The 18,165-nt window shown below is 44.4% G+C and overlaps 1 protein-coding gene and 1 long non-coding RNA gene across 5 annotated transcripts in view; one reads left to right on the top strand and one right to left on the bottom strand.

Moving 5' to 3' along the window:
- RAI2 (retinoic acid induced 2) overlaps nucleotides 1-7,718 on the bottom strand; it is a 60,999-nt gene extending 53,281 nt beyond the window's left edge. For 2 of the 4 annotated variants that reach the window (XM_045778021.2, XM_045778023.2), the window contains exon 1: nucleotides 6,919-7,279. The gene's annotated coding sequence lies outside the window, so the exon portion shown is untranslated. Of the gene's footprint in view, nucleotides 1-6,918; nucleotides 7,281-7,503 lie in introns of those variants that run through there. The other 2 variants (XM_045778020.2, XM_045778019.2) reach the window with 2 other exon arrangements.
- The window catches only part of LOC123779661 (uncharacterized), a 28,171-nt gene continuing 17,318 nt past the window's right edge, over nucleotides 7,313-18,165 (top strand). The window contains exon 1 of the long non-coding RNA XR_006776257.2: nucleotides 7,313-7,437. This is a non-coding gene — a long non-coding RNA (uncharacterized LOC123779661). The remainder of the gene's footprint in view (nucleotides 7,438-18,165) is intronic.

The following is an 18,165-nucleotide window of genomic DNA, read 5'->3' as shown; positions in this document are numbered from 1 at the left end:
GGCATCTAGTGGGTAGAGGCCGGAGAGGCTGCTAACATCCTCAGTGTACAGGCCCCCTGACCCCAACAAAGAAAAATCTGCTCTAAAATGTCAACAGTGTCAAGGTGGAGAAACTGTGCTTTGGATAAAGCCAAACATGTTCAGCCTTTAATATTCATATCTTTGGCAGTCATCAAAGAGAGAAGACATCATTTTCTTTGAAATCTAAGGATGGTTTACATATATGTTAGCTAAGGACATGTTTATTCCTTTCCAAATAAATGCCATAGGTTCTCAGTCTGAACCTAGAAACATTAAAAAAAATACTGTGAAGGGGCGCCTCCTGGGTGGCTCAATCGGTTAAGCATCTGACTCAGTTTTTTTAATTTTTTTTTTTTTTGAGAGAGACAGAGAGGGGAGGGGCAGAGGGAGAGAATCTTCAATCAGACTCCCCTCCACCACGTTGAGCATGGAAACTGAAACAGCACTCGAGCCCACAAACCACGGGATCATGACCTGAGCCTAAACCAAGAAGTTAGATGGTCAACCTACTGAGCTATCCAGGCACCCCCATGCACCCAACTCTTGATTTTGACTCAGGTCATGATCTCAGGGTGGTGAGATAAAGCCCTGTGCTAGGCTCCGTGCTGGGCATGCAGCCTGCTTAAGATTCTCTCCCTTGCCCTCTGTCCCTCCTTGCCCCCACCCCCCAATCATGCACTCGCTCGCGTTTTTTCTCTCTCTTTCTCTCTGTCCCTAAAAAAAGAAAGAAATACCGCAATGATGGCAGGGGTAGATAAGGTGCATTTTAAATGCATATTTCATCAGTCTAAATGGATGGAAATTAATATCCCATAAAATAAAATGATTATCTAGTTATGTTCCATACAAAACCAGAATCAATACATTGTATCTTACTTAACCTGCAATTAGAGTTTTTTAAAAAACGAAAACAAGGAAATGCCATTCTTTTCCATTTCTTGCTTCTTGGGTACACATTTCTAAACATGAGGCATAAAAAACAAACAAGCAGACAAAAACCTTTTTTTAAAGCAGATTTCTCCAGAGCATAAAAAGCTTCCTGAATCATTCCATTTTATTTACTGTAGATTCAATCATTCTTAGTGAGCAAAACATGCAGCCCATTCTCTTGGTTATGCCTGCCTGGCTTTCCAAATGCCCTCAAAACTGGAATGATGAATCATATACTTTGGCCCCGCTGTGTCAATTAATAGTAAGCAAAGAATCCCACACAGCCAAGACAGAACTTTCTGCCTGATGTTTGTGTGTATGTGGGAGGGTGGGGTTGGGGGTGGGAGTCCTTCAGCCAATTGTTTCCAGAGGGTCTTAAGAGCAGGTGTTGAGATTCTCTAAAATTCCTTCAGTTCTAGAATATTCTGTGTTGCTCTATAGTGACCCTAGCATGGGGGCGGGCTATGGTCAGGAGAAATGCAGGTTCCTAGAGTTGGCCTAGAGCTTCCAGGCTTAAACCACAAAGGAAATAATGGCTGACAGCTATACCATCACGACCCTTCCAGGACACCATTCTTTCCTCTGAATTATAAGGCAAAAGCGGTCATACGCACAAAAGCAAAAATAACAACAACGACAAAAACGCTCAAACACACCCAGTCCTGGCTGCCAGCGAGGCCCAAATCTGCTGGTGAAAAAGAACAGTTGCTACAGTGCAGCTGGAGGAGCTTTTCCAGGGAACTGGTAATACCCTGGCTGTTAATGAATTATTTTTCGCCAGAACGTCGGATTCTTCCTGTGCTCCAGTAAACAGTCTGCTTCTGCCATGGGAAACAAAACCAGCTCCTTCCGAGGAGCTCAAAGAGGTCAGCCAAGGGTCCCCTGTGGGGGCAGCCCCCTCAGGGGCCAGAGCCATGGGGCCTGACCTATAAATCACCGCAGCCCCAAGTTCATTATTCCAGCCCTTTCCATCTACTTAAGCCATGCCCAGCTCCCAAGGAAGGGACCAGGAAGACCAGAGTGCCAGCTGTGAGCCTTCCCCCATCCCCAGGAACTATCCCTTCATCGGGTTTCCTCATCTGCAGCATCACGATGTGTGAAATTGGGCTTCCTTGCATTTATTCTGTCTCTTTCGCAGAAACTGTATGTATCTCCTTGTTCTTGTTTTCATCAAGCTGTCAGGAAATAACTATGTGCACCCTCTTTTTCCCTTTCCTTTCTATAAGATTGGCTCCAGCCCCAAATAACCCACTCTCACCATTAGGGTGTCTACTTGGGACACTATTCTTTAAGCACGAACCTCAGGAAGGATATTCTTAGACAAGGTGTCAAGGAAATCAGTTGCTCAGGCAAGAGACAGCTGTCCACTAGACGAGGACACCAGCCCGGGGTGGGGTGAGGTGGCGGAGAGGACAGGAAGGGGGCCATTTTGGTCAAGCCAGCCCTGCCCATTCCCAGCCCTGCCTTGCTCTCTCAAATCCACAGAGTTTCAGGAGCCCACATTCCTCAGGGGAACTTGACTGAGCAAACATGCTCATGGATAGGCTGGATTAGCACCCCCCCCCAATGACACCTTAGCTACTGAAAATCAAAGTTGCCTGAGGCCAGGCTGTCGGCGCATGCCTCCCATCTGCCATGGAGACAGAGGGTGTTTGTGCCCCCTAAACTATCTGGAGGTACTATGAGGCTGAAGGCACAGGTTGGTGGTTAGTTTGCTCTAGAGAAGCACTGCCTAGTAGAAATATATGTGTCACTTAAAAGTTTCTGGTAGGCACATAAAAAAGATTAAAAGAAACAGGTAACATTCATTTTAATACTGTAGCTTATTTGACCAGTATATTCAAAATATGATCATTGTACCATGTAATTGATATAAAAATTATTAATAAGCTATTGTGCATTCTTTTCTTTTTGTACTAAGTCTTAGAAATCACGTGCACATGTTATCCTTATAGCACATCCTACTCTGGACTGGCCACCTTCTGACTACTAATAGCCACGTGTGACTTGTGGCTACTGTATGAGATGGTGCAGATAACAGAACATTTCCATCATCATAAAAGGTTCTATTAGACAATGCAGTGCAAGACCAAAAAACTGTGGGAAGAAAGAGTGACAGGTGAGAGCAGGGTGAGCCATCAAGATACTGGAGCTAAGAATTAAAGCAGAAATGGGAATCACAAGGATTGGGATATTCTAGAAGCCCAGCCCTACCGCTAACGGGAGATTAAAATGGGTTTTTATGAGAGGCCCAGGGCCCATGCCTACATTGTGGGGGGCTGCCCCACAGCAGTGGGAAAGTCAGCAAGTATAATTATTACTCAAGGCATCTGCTGGGTGAACCACCTCCATCTTATCTCTTCTGATCTGTTAAGGCAGGGGCTGGAACAGAAGATCACCAAAGTCACGTACGTTCTTTCAATAACAATTCTGGGTTTGCAATCTAATTTGGTGAAGCAGATAAAGAAACATGATCAAATTACGTGCGCCTGTGTTTGCGCATGTATGTGTTTGTGTGTGTGTTCTTGGCTGGAGAGGGAAGGGGGGTCATGTGCAAAATCCAGAAGTACAAATGCGACCACTAAAATCACCTCCTCACCAGTTGCCATCAGAACACAGAGAGACTCAAGAGGCTCATGAAGAAATTTGGAGCCACAAAGGAGATGCCTCGAGTCTAGAAAGAATGAGATGACGGGCATCCGGGAAGATGAACAGGCCAGAGGGAGAAGTGGTAATCAGAGGCATTCTCCAAAGGCAAGAGCTGCCAACTCTATTGTAAGGATGGCACCCTGATCCCCAAATCAAGCTTAATTCAGAATCCCACACAGGCTTTTGTATAGGGGAGAGTACAATTAGCTATCTTCCCCCCTCCTCGAGAGCCCCGAGAGCCTCATTCTCTGAGGTCCCCTCATATTCTGATCAGGGAGGCAGCAGAACCATATACGGATTCAAATCCTGGTTCTCCCAGTGGCTCCAGAGTTTCTAGCAGGTTAAAGGCTACCATCTGGTTGGAAAGGGGCTAAGGGACTTGCTTAACATGATGCATTTGGGGAGCAAGACCTCATCCCATTTTTATTGAGAATTTATTTATTCGAGACAGTTAAGAGTCAGAAATACTTTACCTATCCCTTGGTCCTACCATGGACTTTGGGCTAATTATTTAACCTGCCTTAGCTTAGTTTCCTCATCTATAAAAACGGGAATGCTCTTGTCCATACCACATAAACTTGTTGACTTGGACATACCCCAGGCTAGAAATGGAGCGTGACACCAACAACTCCAAATCCCCAAACAAACATAAAAATCTCTGGATTAAAAAAAAAAAATCTCTGGCTTTCTCCCTGCTGAGTCTCCCTTGACGATGACTTACAGCTGCCTCCCTACCACCATTCACTCCATCAGCTCCATCACTTAATCACTCAACTCATTTATTAAGCAACAGTTGGGCGCTGGAAATTCCAAGATGACAAGGCATAGTTTTTCCATCTGAAATAGTCTGGGACTATCTGTGGTCTATCTACTTGATACATAGGCACGTATCTTGCCTCACTGGGCTGCCTCACTGGTAGGCTCCCCACCCCCAAGTTAGGTACCACAGTTTGTGAATGAGTAGGGGCTGAGGACTCCAGCCGTTGGGAGAAATAAATAAGACTTGAAAGAGGGTTAGAGAGACATGTTGCTTCTTTAATTCATAAACACCGAAGTCTGGACTCTGACACACGACTGGAAATTTCTCTGAGCCTCAGATTCTTTATCTGTAAAATAATGCCTCCATCACATCATGGTTTCCCACATGTGAAGTGCTTGGCAGACGGAGGGCAATGACAAATGTTAATTCCTTTCCCAATTTATTTCCCTCCACTACCCTCCCCCCGCCCAGATCTAAGGTTAGGGAAGGAACCAGAGAACAGACACTTGCTATTTTCTTATTGCACATTCAGAGCACACTGTGTGTGGAGATTGCCACATACAGAATACCTCCATTCAGGATCGGATGGAGTTGGGGAGGCCAGTCCCATCTAGCTTTTGCATTTTCTTCTTCTTTCTTGCTTTCCAGAGGCCCTGTCTCAGAGGCTGTTTTTTGGCTACAAGACTTTATTTATTTTACAGTTCTTACCCGACTGCCCACTGACCAAGTTCTTACACTGGCAACTGGCATCACCTGGAAAGCTGTTTTCTCATTTTTTTCCTGAGATGGGCAGGTTTTCCGGGGCCAAACCTCAACAGCTGGAAGTCTGGTGCTTCTCTGCATGATAAAGGACTACCTCCTTGGTTCCATGGGCTTTGCCAAAGCGGCCAATACCCCAAGTTCCAGTCTAATTTGGCTCACTGTGCCTGGGCCACTTTGGAATGCTTCTAGTGGGCATTAGTCAGGATGAGACACAAGTGACCATTTGTAGGATATTTACTGGGGGGTGTGGATTCGGGAGTGGGTAGGTGGCCTCTCAGAGCTTCTAAGGGGCACAGAAATTGGGGTGCCACCCAGTTTTTGATTCTGTGCCTCCCAGCCCACCCCCGACTTCTGAAAGTGGCACAGCTCCCCACGTTCCTCTTTGAGAAGAAAACGATGTGACAAAACAGTGGGTGGGGGCATAATGCTGCCCTGGTGAGTGGCTCCCACCCACTGGCCTCCCCACTAGTCTCCTCCCACACTGCCACCCCCGCAATGTAACAAAAGCACATCAAAACACATTTGCAAACTTAATCCTAAGTCTCTTGGTCAATCAACACACGATTCTGAAGACTCAAAAGGAGGAAGAGAGTCATCTAGACAACGCTGGGAACGATTCCCTCGGAAAAGCACAGAAAACCTTGCTTGATGCATGCAAGGCTAAGAATTGTTTTCTCCCTGCTGGCTGCTTTTCTCTGTTCTAAAGAGAAGCTTCCAAAATCAGCTAAATGAAGGGATCACACCAGAGGATGAGAGATAATGCTAAACCAACAAAAACAAAGACCCAAATGAAACAGAGCGAGCCATGAGAATCCGCGGTCATCAAAACTTTGTTTGGCCGTATCTATTTATCATCGCTGCACACCCGGGCTCTGCGGAATATCATTCTGTTGATGTCACTTATCCTCAGCAAAATATTTACACATCCTTAAAAATGCCAGATGAGGGGGGCTGGCCGCAAGGCGCCCCTCAAGCCCCACCGCCAATTCTGGGCAGACCGTGAGATGGGGGCACGACGGGGGGGGGGGTGGCTCCGGCAGGCACAGGTAAGAGCTACCGAGGGTTCGGGAACTCGGCCACCCAGGAGCTGCGCTCTGCCCTGCCCACCTCTTCCCTACCTGACTCTGCAAGAAGCAGCCTCATCCCCCCCCCCCATATGGTGTCAGTGCCTCCTCCTCCTCCTCCTCCTCCTCCCCCTGCCTTTCTCATTGATTAAGTTCTCAAACCATTGTTAAAGCTGGGTTGCTTTCCCCTGGAAAACTAGGCTGAATTCATTAAGCTTTCCCCTGCCACAAAAGGAATATTCATAAAAGTTTGGCAGGCAGAAAGGGAGGCTGACTGCATGCCATGGGGTGGGTGACAATTCGCTCCTCCAAAGCCACCTTCTTCTTGCGTGCCCCATCCCTCTCTCCATCCATCCGTCGTGCCCCAAACCTACTCCAGGGACTTCTGATAGGGAAACACAAAGCAGCAGCTGTTTGGCAACATTTCTACCCCTCGCCGGCAACTGTGGTGGGATGCCATTTCCCCACCCAGGCGGAGCTTATCCTGAACAATAGTCGGGCTTTAAACGGCAAACAAGCAAACACATAGAGCACAACCCCAACCCCGAAAAAGCCAACGCGGGGAGAAGCGATAACTCCCTCCGTAGCAAAAGGCACCGCTGAAACGCACGCAAAAATGCTGCGAGGACGCTGTTCGGTGCCTAACATGGCAGAAAGCCCGAGCTGGTGCGGCCACCCCGGGTCTGGGCATTGGGGGGCACGAAGGCTCCCGGGACGCCGACGCACACTCACCCGGCTTCGGGGGGATGCGGGGCTGGCCGAGCGTCACAAAGACAAGCCCAGCGCGATCTGGCAAAACCCAACTTTCCACCCGGCTCGCCAGGGCCGCCAGATACGTCAACAGAATCCATCTTTCGAAGGGCCTGGAAGGCGCCGGGTTTTCCGGGCCGGGGCAGAGCGGCAAAGCCGGAGGCGGCCCGGTGCGGTGCCCGGGCACGGAGTCCGCCGCGCGCCGCCCTCTGTGCCGGGTGCCAGCGCTGGTGGCGGCCCGAAACCCACTTCGGGGCCCCCGCCCCGCCGGCCGGCGCCGCCTCTCCGGCCCCGCCAGCCAGTGCGCGGCGCCGGGAGCAGGAGCGGGGCCCGGGGACGCCGCACGGGTGGCGGCCTCAGCCCGCGTCCCCGCCCCCGCCCGGCCCTCCCAGCTGGCCCCGGCCTCCTCCGGGCGCCGTCCTGCCCACGGGAGCAGGCCCCTCCCCGGGCGCCGGGCCCCGCCAGGCGCGCCCAGCCCGGCGCGCCCCCTGTGTCCCGGTGGTAGGTCCGCACGGGGAGGGCGGGGGAGGGGGACCCCGGCCCGCACTGGGGCACCGCGGTGGCTACCTCGCAATCGCGGCCGCCGCCTCCAGGAAGCCACGGGGTGATCGCGGGTGCGGGAACTCTCCGGTCTCGCCTCGCCGCCCGCCGCCTGAAGGGGGTGCGCAGCGGTGGGAGCCGCCGTCGCCGCTGTCACCGAGCCGCTGTCGCCGCCGCCGCCGCCGGTTGTGCGTGAGTGTGTGTGCGCCTGTGTCCGGACGAGTGTGTGTCTGCGTGCGGCGCCCGGCCTTTACTATATACACCAAGGGGTGGGAGGAGGCGGGGAAGGGGAGGGCTTGGGGGAGGTGGCGGAGGAGGGGGAGCAGGAGGGGGGCGAGAGGGTACCCGAGGAGGCGGCGGCGGAGGAGGGACAGGTGATCTCGCCCACGGGGAGGGCGTGGCTGTGGGCGGCGCAGGGTGGCAGGAGGAAGGGGCGCCCAAGGCGCGGGCCAGGGGAGGAGGAGATGGACATCGGGGAGGGCCGACGGAGCGGGGATCTTGCTGCCAAGTGGAGGGCTGGGGACCATTCCAGACCCCAGGATGAAGAAGAGCGAGAACAGAGCTCAGGAGAGAGGAAGTGGCTGGCTGATGGGGGCAGGAGAGGTGGGAAGGGCCCAGCGATCACCTCCTAAAATGCCAGTGTGATACAGGTATAACATCCTTCTCATAAGGTGTGAGATTATTAAAGACAAAATTAGCCCACGGACATAATCTAATTTCCACAAACTTGCATGAGAGGTGATTTGTTTATTAATCTAACATTTCTTAAGCACTTGGTGTTTACTGGACACTGGGGCTAAGACCTGGAGTTACAGAGGTGATTGAATATATGGTTGCTAACGAGTAAATAAGTAATAGGTATTAGTAGTACTACTGATCATTTAAAAATAAAATAAAAAACGTAAATCCTATAAATGTTTTAAGAGAGCAAAGGAAGCAACTGCACTGGTTTAATTAATCCCTACAGATGTAAAGATTTTTTTTCTGGAAATCAAACCAGGATGAAGATACTTGAGAGAGAATGGCAGAGCTGGTTACTTTAATCAGAGCAGAGAGCAGTCTGAATCTAGCCGTCCTTTGCATGTTCAATCCTCCATCTCAACACGGGGATTAGGAACCATGACTTCCCTCTTGTAGAATTTGGGGTGGCCACACAGAGTGTGAAAGACATAGAGAGCAGCCTGGCAAGTTTATGGGAACCTGAACTCGTGTTTGAGAGGTTCTATTCTAACCTTGTTGTGTTGCGAGCATAATGTGGTAGAAATCAGGGCCACATGATGACTTTTGTGGATATTTTTGCCTTTGTGAATTCCGCCTCCATTAAACAAAATACCTAAAAGTGATATTTTATAATTGCATTGGTGTAAAGATAAATGTATTATTATATGTTAATACATTTTCTTCAGTCTAGAAAATCAATTTTTCTTTTGATTTTAAATGAAATGAAAATATTTCTGTGGGCTCCTGAAAGTATTGCAGGCTCCAGGCACTGTGCCTATTGCTCCTAAGAAAGAAGTTAAGCCCTGGTGGTACCATTCCTTGATACTGAATCTCCTCTTTTGAAAAAAAAAGTTAAATTAAGAAGTACTCAGTCAACATAGAGGCAGAAAGGCACACAATATAAGTTTAAGAATTGATAATAATGAATATCAACAGAAAATGCCAGTTCCTACTTGTTTTGGTCAGGCTCTCGGGGTCTCAAATGAGCTTCGAGTCATTAATGATACCTGTGGAAATATTTGCCTGTGAATGTGTCTTCAACCATTTCAGTAGCCAACCATTTCCTCTAGAGATCTCATAAATGTTCTGAATCCTTGAATCAGGTATGTGAGGTCTCTGTTGCCAGGACCTAGCCTGAATGCAACTAAAGACACAGCTGGGCAATTATAATTGGGCAAGTTCATGGATGAAAGATCCATAAAGGTTTTGTGTGTGCTGAGGGGGTATGTGTGTATAAGGTAGGGATTGATATCCTGGAAGGCAATTACTAGCCTATTTCTTTTGTTGGCCTCATCACAACCCTGGGTTAATGTTTGATCCTCGCTGGCAGTTGTGATTCATATTTGCTGCCCTTTGAGGTGCTTATGTTTTCAGGAAAGACTATATTGATTCAGATTCATGCATAATAAACAGGCATTATGGTCCCACAGAAGTGTACAGTGGCACCCTTCTGAATTTTCATCGTGACTGCCCTTGCAGAGAGAAGGAAAAAAGAGAAGTCCATAATTATAGAGCTGGTCTGGATAGGGGAGGAGATGTCTGGGGACAGAAATAAGACATTAATATGGAAGAATTGTATTCATACAGTTAAAGGGATGCCCAAGAAAATGGAGGGAAGAAAGGATATGCCCAAATAGCAGGAAAGAACCCAAAGAATCTTCCAGGGCGGCTCAGGGTGATTTTCGAGATCTCTGATTTTAATATTTGGTGATTTTAAGTAAGGACTCAAGAAATTTCCCATCTCCCATCTGATTCTTTGATCTATACCTTGCTTTTCCAATATAGCATCTCCTCATAATCTAGTTTTCACATACTTGCCAGATGGATGATTCATTTATTTATCCAAATAGACATCCATTAAGCACCTGCTGTATGCCAGTCACTGAGCTAAGGACTATAGTTAGAGAGACGGTTAACATGTGGTTGCTGACCCCAAAGAGCTCAGAGGCCAGTGATAGGATGTGACACTATATAGTGCATGAGGTGTTACCACATGGACTAGGTGAACTCCAAAGGAGTGGGGCTAGCCCTGTGCTGGGAGAGGGTAGAGAATGGCATGGGGCAGAGCAGTGAGAAAAGTCTGCACAGAGATGGTGACAAGAGCTGAGCATTGAGAAATAAGTAGAAGTTTTTCGAAGTACTGGAAAGACATTACAAATGAAAGGAACAGCAGGCACTGAAGCTCAGATGCAAAGCACATTCTGGAGGTTGCAAATATTCTGTGAGACCGGAGTAGAGGCTGTGAAGAATAGCAGGGGTGGGGGTGGAGGAGGCTAGGGAGCAGCTGAGGTCCCTGGTCTGTGTGTAAGGAGCTTTTCCTTGTAGTCAATGGGGAGCCAATGAAGACTTAAAGCAAGGAGGTAACCAAGAAAGATCTGGGTTGAGGAATGCTCACTCTATTCATGGGTGTAAAGGGCCAATTGGAGGGAGTGAGGTTGGCAGCAGAGAGACCAGGTGAGAGAGGCTGTGGCAATGATCACGGTTTAAATCAAGGTAGCACCAGCAGAGAAGAAGAGTAGGAACTTTGAGTCAAGTTCTACTCAAGATGCAGAATTGACAGGACTCAATGATGCAGGAAACAGAAGGAGCAAGGGTAACTGGTACCTGGCTTTCTGAATTGGGTGACAGGGTAGGTTGAGGGGTGTAGTCAGTGAGACAGACATCCTAGGAAGAGAAGCAGATTTGGGACTGGAGATGATGAATGTTATACGTTCCCCCAGAAGCAGATCCCGAAACAAGGATTCAAGAGCAGAAAGTTGATTTGGAAGGTGAAGGTAGGAGGCCTTCAATAAGTGATGGCTAGTCATGATTCTCTCCCCTCACGTTTGTGCTTTGGGCTCTTATTCCCAAGAAGCTTCAATACCCCTTACCTAGTACAAGTCTTACAACCTTCCTTTTCCATGCGGAGGGAGCAGGTGGACAGACTGGGTTTGGAGCCATGTGTCACCTGAGGCTACCAGGATTTGTCCAAATTAGGAGAGAGCCCTGTACAAGCTAAGTGAGAAGCCAGGTTGCATGAGACAAAGCAGAGTGCGTGTTTATCAGCACAAAAGGGACCAGAAACAAAAATTAAAGCCAGGAGAGAGATTTAGAGTCACGGGGCGTGAATAATAGGCAGTGGATTTTGATTAAGTGGAAAATAGCCTCTGATTTGGTTTTGTGTAGCTAAATTATTTTGCTGGATGGGAAAACAGTGCCAACTATACCACGAGTGTGTTCGAAATACTGGCACATAAAGGACCAAGAACAGGCTGGCTCAGAGATGACACCACACAGCCTAGCCTTCTGATGGAAAATGACGTTCAGTGGAGAAACACACCCACACCTTTACATACGCCAAGTCCTCTTCTCTTTCCAGGTGTCAGACTCGCCTGTGCTTTCTTAAAACTTAATTCACAAATGAACCAGACCGATCTCTCGGTAAGAAAGAGAAACCCATCAAAGTTGCCCTGGGGCGATAAGCATTGACAATTGGACTATTATCCAAAGCAATCATGACAAATAACTGCTGAGACACTCCACGGGAGGAGTGTTAACGTGAAAGGAGACAAAAGCAGTGGCTCCTAAATATCCCTGATGGCTGGAAACCACCGTCCCCTGCACCTGGCGCTGTGATGACAGCAAGGGGCTCTCTCTGCCATTGTCTCTTGGAAGAAGAGCTATGGGGGCTTTCTCACCCAGCAAACCCATGGGCTGTTGGGAGTCATTACCTCCCTCATAGATAAAACCCATCCAGCCTAGCTAGCACGCCATTTATAAAAAGACGAGCATGTGGCCGTCAATTTCACAAATGGTCCACGCCCCCAAATGATTGCATGCTCCTGCCACCTTCCCTGCAGGGACAGCCCCTCGCGTTTGTCCCGATTCACTCATGGGAAGTCTCTCCAACATAACTGACAAGGTTTCTGTTGCTATAATAAGTTCAAGAGGTGAAAGGACTCGACAAGGTCATTCATTTTGAAACAGGGCATCAGTGTGTAATACAGAATGGACTTTAACCACACTGTCTGTCTTCAGCTGAGAGAATTTCTCATATTATTAAATTGTATGAACAATTCCATAGAAGGAGGAAAAGAGAACAAGAGTAAAGTCTCTCTGGCTAGGATGGCTAGCAGTTTTCATTGCTGTCCTTTGCCTTTGTGGCCTCTCTGTGCCAGGTCAACACGCGAGCTCTCACGAGATTGCTCGACATCAGCCCCTGCCTACCTCAGCCCCTCGCAGGTGAATTCTCTGATGCTCTTCATCCCTACGAGTATGCCTGCCCAATTTCTGAACCAGACCAGCAGTGTGTTGGGTCTGACACGAAGCTGGCTTCTCCCATCTGAGCCCCTTGTGTTCCTGAGGCATCGCCCAGCCTCCGAGTCACAGCATTCTCCAGTCATCCTCTCCATGACCCCCTGCCACACTGGCCTCAGACCTCGGATTAGGCTTCTGGGTCTGCTTCTCTGCATGGCTCTCATGCCTTCCACTGAACGTAGAGCTCCACCACCTAATCCCACTCACTAAAGTATCTCCCATCAATCTGTGGTGGCCAGATTGCTGTCTGCACGGGATAGAGTTGGTTTCTCAGTCACTGACACCCTGCCTTACAGGGAATGCCCCCAAACCTGACAAGAGTATTTGCATAAATTGTAGACTACCACCATCCTGGATTATCTCCTTCACTCCTTCTATTAGATGGGTCTTCATTAGAGATTTATAGTGATTGTTTTTGTCTTTTTGAAGAACAAACATTTCACTCACAAATAAGGTGACCTTTTGAAAACTACACTATTGCTTTAGAAAAAAATTCATAGTTAATATAAAAATGCTTTAGAATACATGTAATTTATTCTTTTAAGATGATTTTTCATTGTTTCATTAAAAATTATATAAGTGTAACAGGCTATTCTATCTTCAGTATAAACATTGAATCATAACCCCTCTCAATGATCTATATATTCTCTTTTCTTTCTATAGCATTTACCCACCTGAAATAATATTACATGTGATTTTACTCTTGCTTTTGCCTCTTAATAACTTCAACTAATAAGCATTTCCCATAGCATTCTGATATTACATAATCAAAATAGACATTTTCGATGGTTCAGTGAACAGTTTTATCAAGTGCATTCAACACCATATACTTAGCTTTTCCCCTACTGTTGGAAGTGTAGGCTATTTCCAAATTCTGCTATTGTAACGAACACTACAATTAGTTTCTTTGTGTATATCAATGTTCCCATTAATAATTATTTCTCAGAATAAATACACAGCTGTAATATTTCTGGGGCAGACACAGAAACATTTATATGTTGCCAAACTTATTTTAAAAAGGATATTCCACTAACTCCAAGTATGAGCTCTGAGAGGACTTGCCTTATGTGTACTCATCAGCCTAGGCCAAAATATTTGTCTTATTTTGTTTTAAACTATATTTCATTGATTACTAGGGAGGTGGGCCATTTTTGTGCTTTCTACTTGTATACCTAAAGTATACTTGTATACCTTAAGTATACTTGTATACCTTGTCAGTTTATTGCTTTCACACACTTATTAAATAAATAATAGTATTTGCATCTTATTTGTGTATATGTGTCCTTTATTTAATACAATGTAAATATAAGTCACAATAGCAACAAACAAATCCCCAAAGTGAGATTGCTGGATCATACGGGAGTTCTATTTTTAATTTTTTTTTAAAGTAGACTCCACACCCAGAGTGGATCCCAATGAGGGGCCTAAACTCATGACCCTGAGATCAAGATCTGAGCTAAGATCAAGAGTCACATGCTTAACTGACTGAGCCACACAGGTGTCCCTCTACTTCTATTCGTTTGGAGGAGCCTCCATACTGTTTTCCATGAGGGCTGTACCAATTTACGTTCCCATCAACAGTACACAAGGGGTCTCTCTTCACAGTCTCGACAACATTTGTTATCTCTTGTCTTTTTCATAATAGCTGTCTTAATAGGTGAAATGATATCTCATTGTGGTTTTGATTTGCATTTCCCTGATGATTTGTTACATGGACCACTTTTTCATGTATCTGTTGACTACTTGCATGTTTTCTTTGGAAAAATTGGACCCGAATTGGATTATTTTTGGTTTTTGCTATTGAGTTGTATGAGTTCCTTATATATTTTGGATATTAACCTTTTTTATACCTCAGATACATGGTTTGCAAATATTTTCTCTCATTCCATATGTTGCCTTTTCATTTTGTTGATTGTTTCCTTTGCTTCCTAAACGCTTTTTAGTTTGATGTAATCCCAAGTCCCACTTGTTTATTTTTGCCTTTGTTGCTTGTGCTTTTGATGTTATATTTAAAAAAATCATGGCCAGACCAATGTCAAGGAGCTTTTTCTGTGTTTTCTTCTAAGGAGTTTTAGTTTCAAGTTTTGCATGTAAATCTTTAATCTATTTTGAGTTAATTTTTGTGTATGGCATAAGATAAGGGTCCAGTTTCATTCTTTTATGTGTGTACATCCAGTTTTCCCAACACCATTTATTGAAGAGACTATTCTTTCCCCATTGTGTATTCTTAGAGCCCTTTTCAAAGATAAGTTGACCATATATGTGTGAGTTTATTTCTGGGTTCTCTATTATGTTCCACTGATCTATATGTCTGTTTTTATGCCAGTACCATATTGTTTTGATTACTATAGCTTTGAAATATAATTTGAAGCCAGGGAGTGTGATGCCTCCAGCTTTGTTCTTCTTGCTCGGGATTGTTTTGGCTATTTGGGTTCTCTTGTGGTTTCACTTATCCCTTGGATGCAAAGATGGTTCAACACGCACAAATCAATAAACGTGATGCACCACCTTAACAGAATGGAGCATAAAAGCCATATGATCATCTCAGTAGATATAGAAAAAAGCATTTGAAAAAAATTCAACATCCTTTCATGATAAAATCTCTCAATAAATTAGGTATAGAAAGAATATACCTCGACATAATAATGACCATATATGACAATTCCACAGCTAATATCAAATACAACAGTGAAAAGCTAAAAGTTTTTCCTCTAAGATTAGAAATAACACAAGGGTGCTCATTCTTTTCACTTCTAATCAACATAGTACTGGAAGTCCTAACTAGAGCAATTAGGCAAGAAAAAGAAATAAAAGGCATCCAAACTCAAAAAGAAGAAATTAAATTGTCTCTTTGCAGATTACAAGATCTTATATAGAAAAAACTCTCCGGGTGCTTGGGTGGCACTGTCGGTTAAGTATCCGCATCTACCTCTCGATTTCAGCTCAGGTCGTGATCTCAGGGTCATGGGGTTGGGCCCCGTGTCAGGCCCCAAGCTCAGCATGGAGTCTGATTTAGATTCTCTCACTCCCTCTCTGCCACTCCCCCCACTCACATTCTCTCTAAAATAAGTCTTTTTTAAAAAATACTTTAAAAAAGAAAAAACTCTAAAGACTCCACCAAAAAATTGTTAGAACTAATACACAAATTCAGTAAAGTTGCAAGGTACAAAATCAATATACAAAAATGAGCTGTGTTTCTGTACACTAAAAACACAGCATCTGAAAAAGAAGTTTGGGGAAAAAACCCAGTTCCAATAGCATCAAAAAGAATAAAATACTTTGGAGTAAATTCCACCAATGAGGTGAAAGTTCTGTACATTGAAAACTATAATACAATGATGAAAAGAAATCAATGAAGACACAAATAAATGGGGAGATATCTTATGTTGTTGGATTGGAAGAGTTAATATTATTAAAATGTCCATACTATCTAAAGTAATCTAAAAACTCAATGCAATCCCTATCAAAATTCCAATGGCATTTCTCATAGAAATAGAAGAAACAATCCTCATATTTGTATACAACCACAGAAGACCCTGAATAACCAAAGCAATCTGGGGAAAGAAGAAAATGCTGAGAGTTTTTTTTTGATCATGAATGAGTGTTGAATCTCGTTAAATGTGTTTTCTGCATCAATTGCTAGTGATTAACTGATTTTTCTTCTTTATTGATATGATAACACTGATTTATTTTTTAAAAGACTTTATTTTTTTACAGCAGTTTTAGGTTCACAGAAAAACTGAGAGGAAGGTATGGATTCCCCATATAGCCCCAACCTCTCCACATGCATAGCTCCCCCTCCCATTATCAGTATCATTCAAAAGACTAGTACATTTGTTACAATTGAAGAACCTACATTGATACATCATAATCCCCCAAAGCCTTTGGTTTCATTCTTAGTGTTGTACATTCTATAGATTTTGATAAATGTGTAACATCATCTCTTCATTATTATAATATCATACAGAGTACTCTCAGTGCCCTAAAAATCCTCTGTGCTTCAGCTATTCATTCCTCCTTTCTCCTCCAACCCCTGGCAACCACTGATCTTTTTACTGTCTCCATAGTTTTGTTTTTCCCAGAATGTCATATATTGGAATCATAAGTATGTAGATTTTTCAGATTGGCTTCTTTCACTTAGTAATACGCATTTAAAGTTCTTCCATGTTTTTGCATGGCCCAATAGGTCACTTCTTTTTAGTGCTGATTAATATTCCATTGTCTACACATGCCATGGTTTATTTATCCATTCGCCTACTGAAGGGCATCTTGGTTGCTTTGAAGTTTTGGCAATTATGAATAAAGCTGCTATAACTCCATGTGCAGGGTTTCGTGTGGACATAAGTTTTCAGCTCCTTTGGGTAAATACCAAGGAGCGTGATTGCTGAGTCCTAAGGTAAGAGCACTTCAGTTTTAGAAGAAACTACCAAACTGTCTTCCAAAGTAGCTGTAACATTCATTTTGAATTCCCACCAGCAATGTATGAGAGTTCCTGTTGCTCCACATCCTCACTAGCATTTGTTGTTACCAGTGTTCCAGATTTTGGCATTCTAATATGTGTGGAGTAGTATCTCACTGTTGTTTTAACTTCTATTTCCCTTATAATATGAAACAAATTTTATATATTTGTCATCTGTACATCTACTTTGGCGAGGTGTTTGTTAAGGTCTTTGGCCATTTTTTAATTGGGTTGTTTTTTTATGGTTGAATTTTAAGACTTGTTTGTATTTTTGGATAACAGTCCTTTATCAGACGTGTCTTCTGAAAACCTTTTCTCCGAGCCTTGTCTTCTAATTCTCTTGACATTGCCTTTTGCAGAGCAGATCTTTTTAATTCTAATGAAGTCCAGCTTACCAACTATTTCTTTCACTGATCGTGCCTTTGCTGTTGATCTAAAAGGTCATTGCCATTACCAAGTCCATCTAGGTTTTCTCCTATGTTACTTCTGGACATTTTATAGTTGCATTTTACGTTTAGGTCTATGATCTACTTTGAGTTAATTTCTGTGAAAGGTATGAGGTCTGTGCCTAAGTTCATTATTTTTTTGTATGTGAATGTCCAGTTGTTCCAGCATCATGTGTTGAAGAGACTATCTTTACTCTGTTGTATTGCCTTTGCTCCTTTGTCAAAGATCAGCATTAGTATGTTTTTGAATGTTGAACGAGACTTGCATATCTGGGATAAATTCCACTTGGTCATGGTGTGTTCTTTTTATACACTGTTGAATTTGATCTACTAATATTTTGTTGAGGACTTTTGTGTCTAAGTTCATGAGCAATATTGGTGTGTAGTTTGTGGGGTTTTTTTAAATCTGTTTTTGGGTTTTTTGGGGTACCAGTTCTTCTAGTTTTGGTGTCAGGGTAACATTTGCCTCATAAATTGGAAAATTTCCCTCCTCTTCTATTGTCTGGAAAAGATTTTGTATAATTGGTGTTAACTCTTCTTTAAATGTTTGGTAGAATTCTCTTATGAAACTGGACCTGAAGAATTCTATTTGGGGGAGTTTTAAAATTACAATTTCAGTTTCTTTAGTGGTCATAGGACTATTCAGATTATCTATTTCATTTTGGTTGAGTTTTGGTAGTTTGTGGTTTTAGAAGAATTGGTCCATGTCTTCTAAGTCGTTAAATTTATTGGTGTAAATTGTTTGTAGTAGTCCTTCATTAACTTCTT

Source organism: Ursus americanus, chromosome X (genome assembly GCF_024610735.1).
Source record: "Ursus americanus isolate L20-20 chromosome X, mUrsAme1.1.p, whole genome shotgun sequence".
In the NCBI taxonomy this organism is placed as follows: Eukaryota; Metazoa; Chordata; class Mammalia; order Carnivora; family Ursidae; genus Ursus; species Ursus americanus.
The sequence above is the reverse complement of the archived record's forward strand: the minus strand, read 5'-3'. Positions and strand labels throughout refer to the sequence as shown.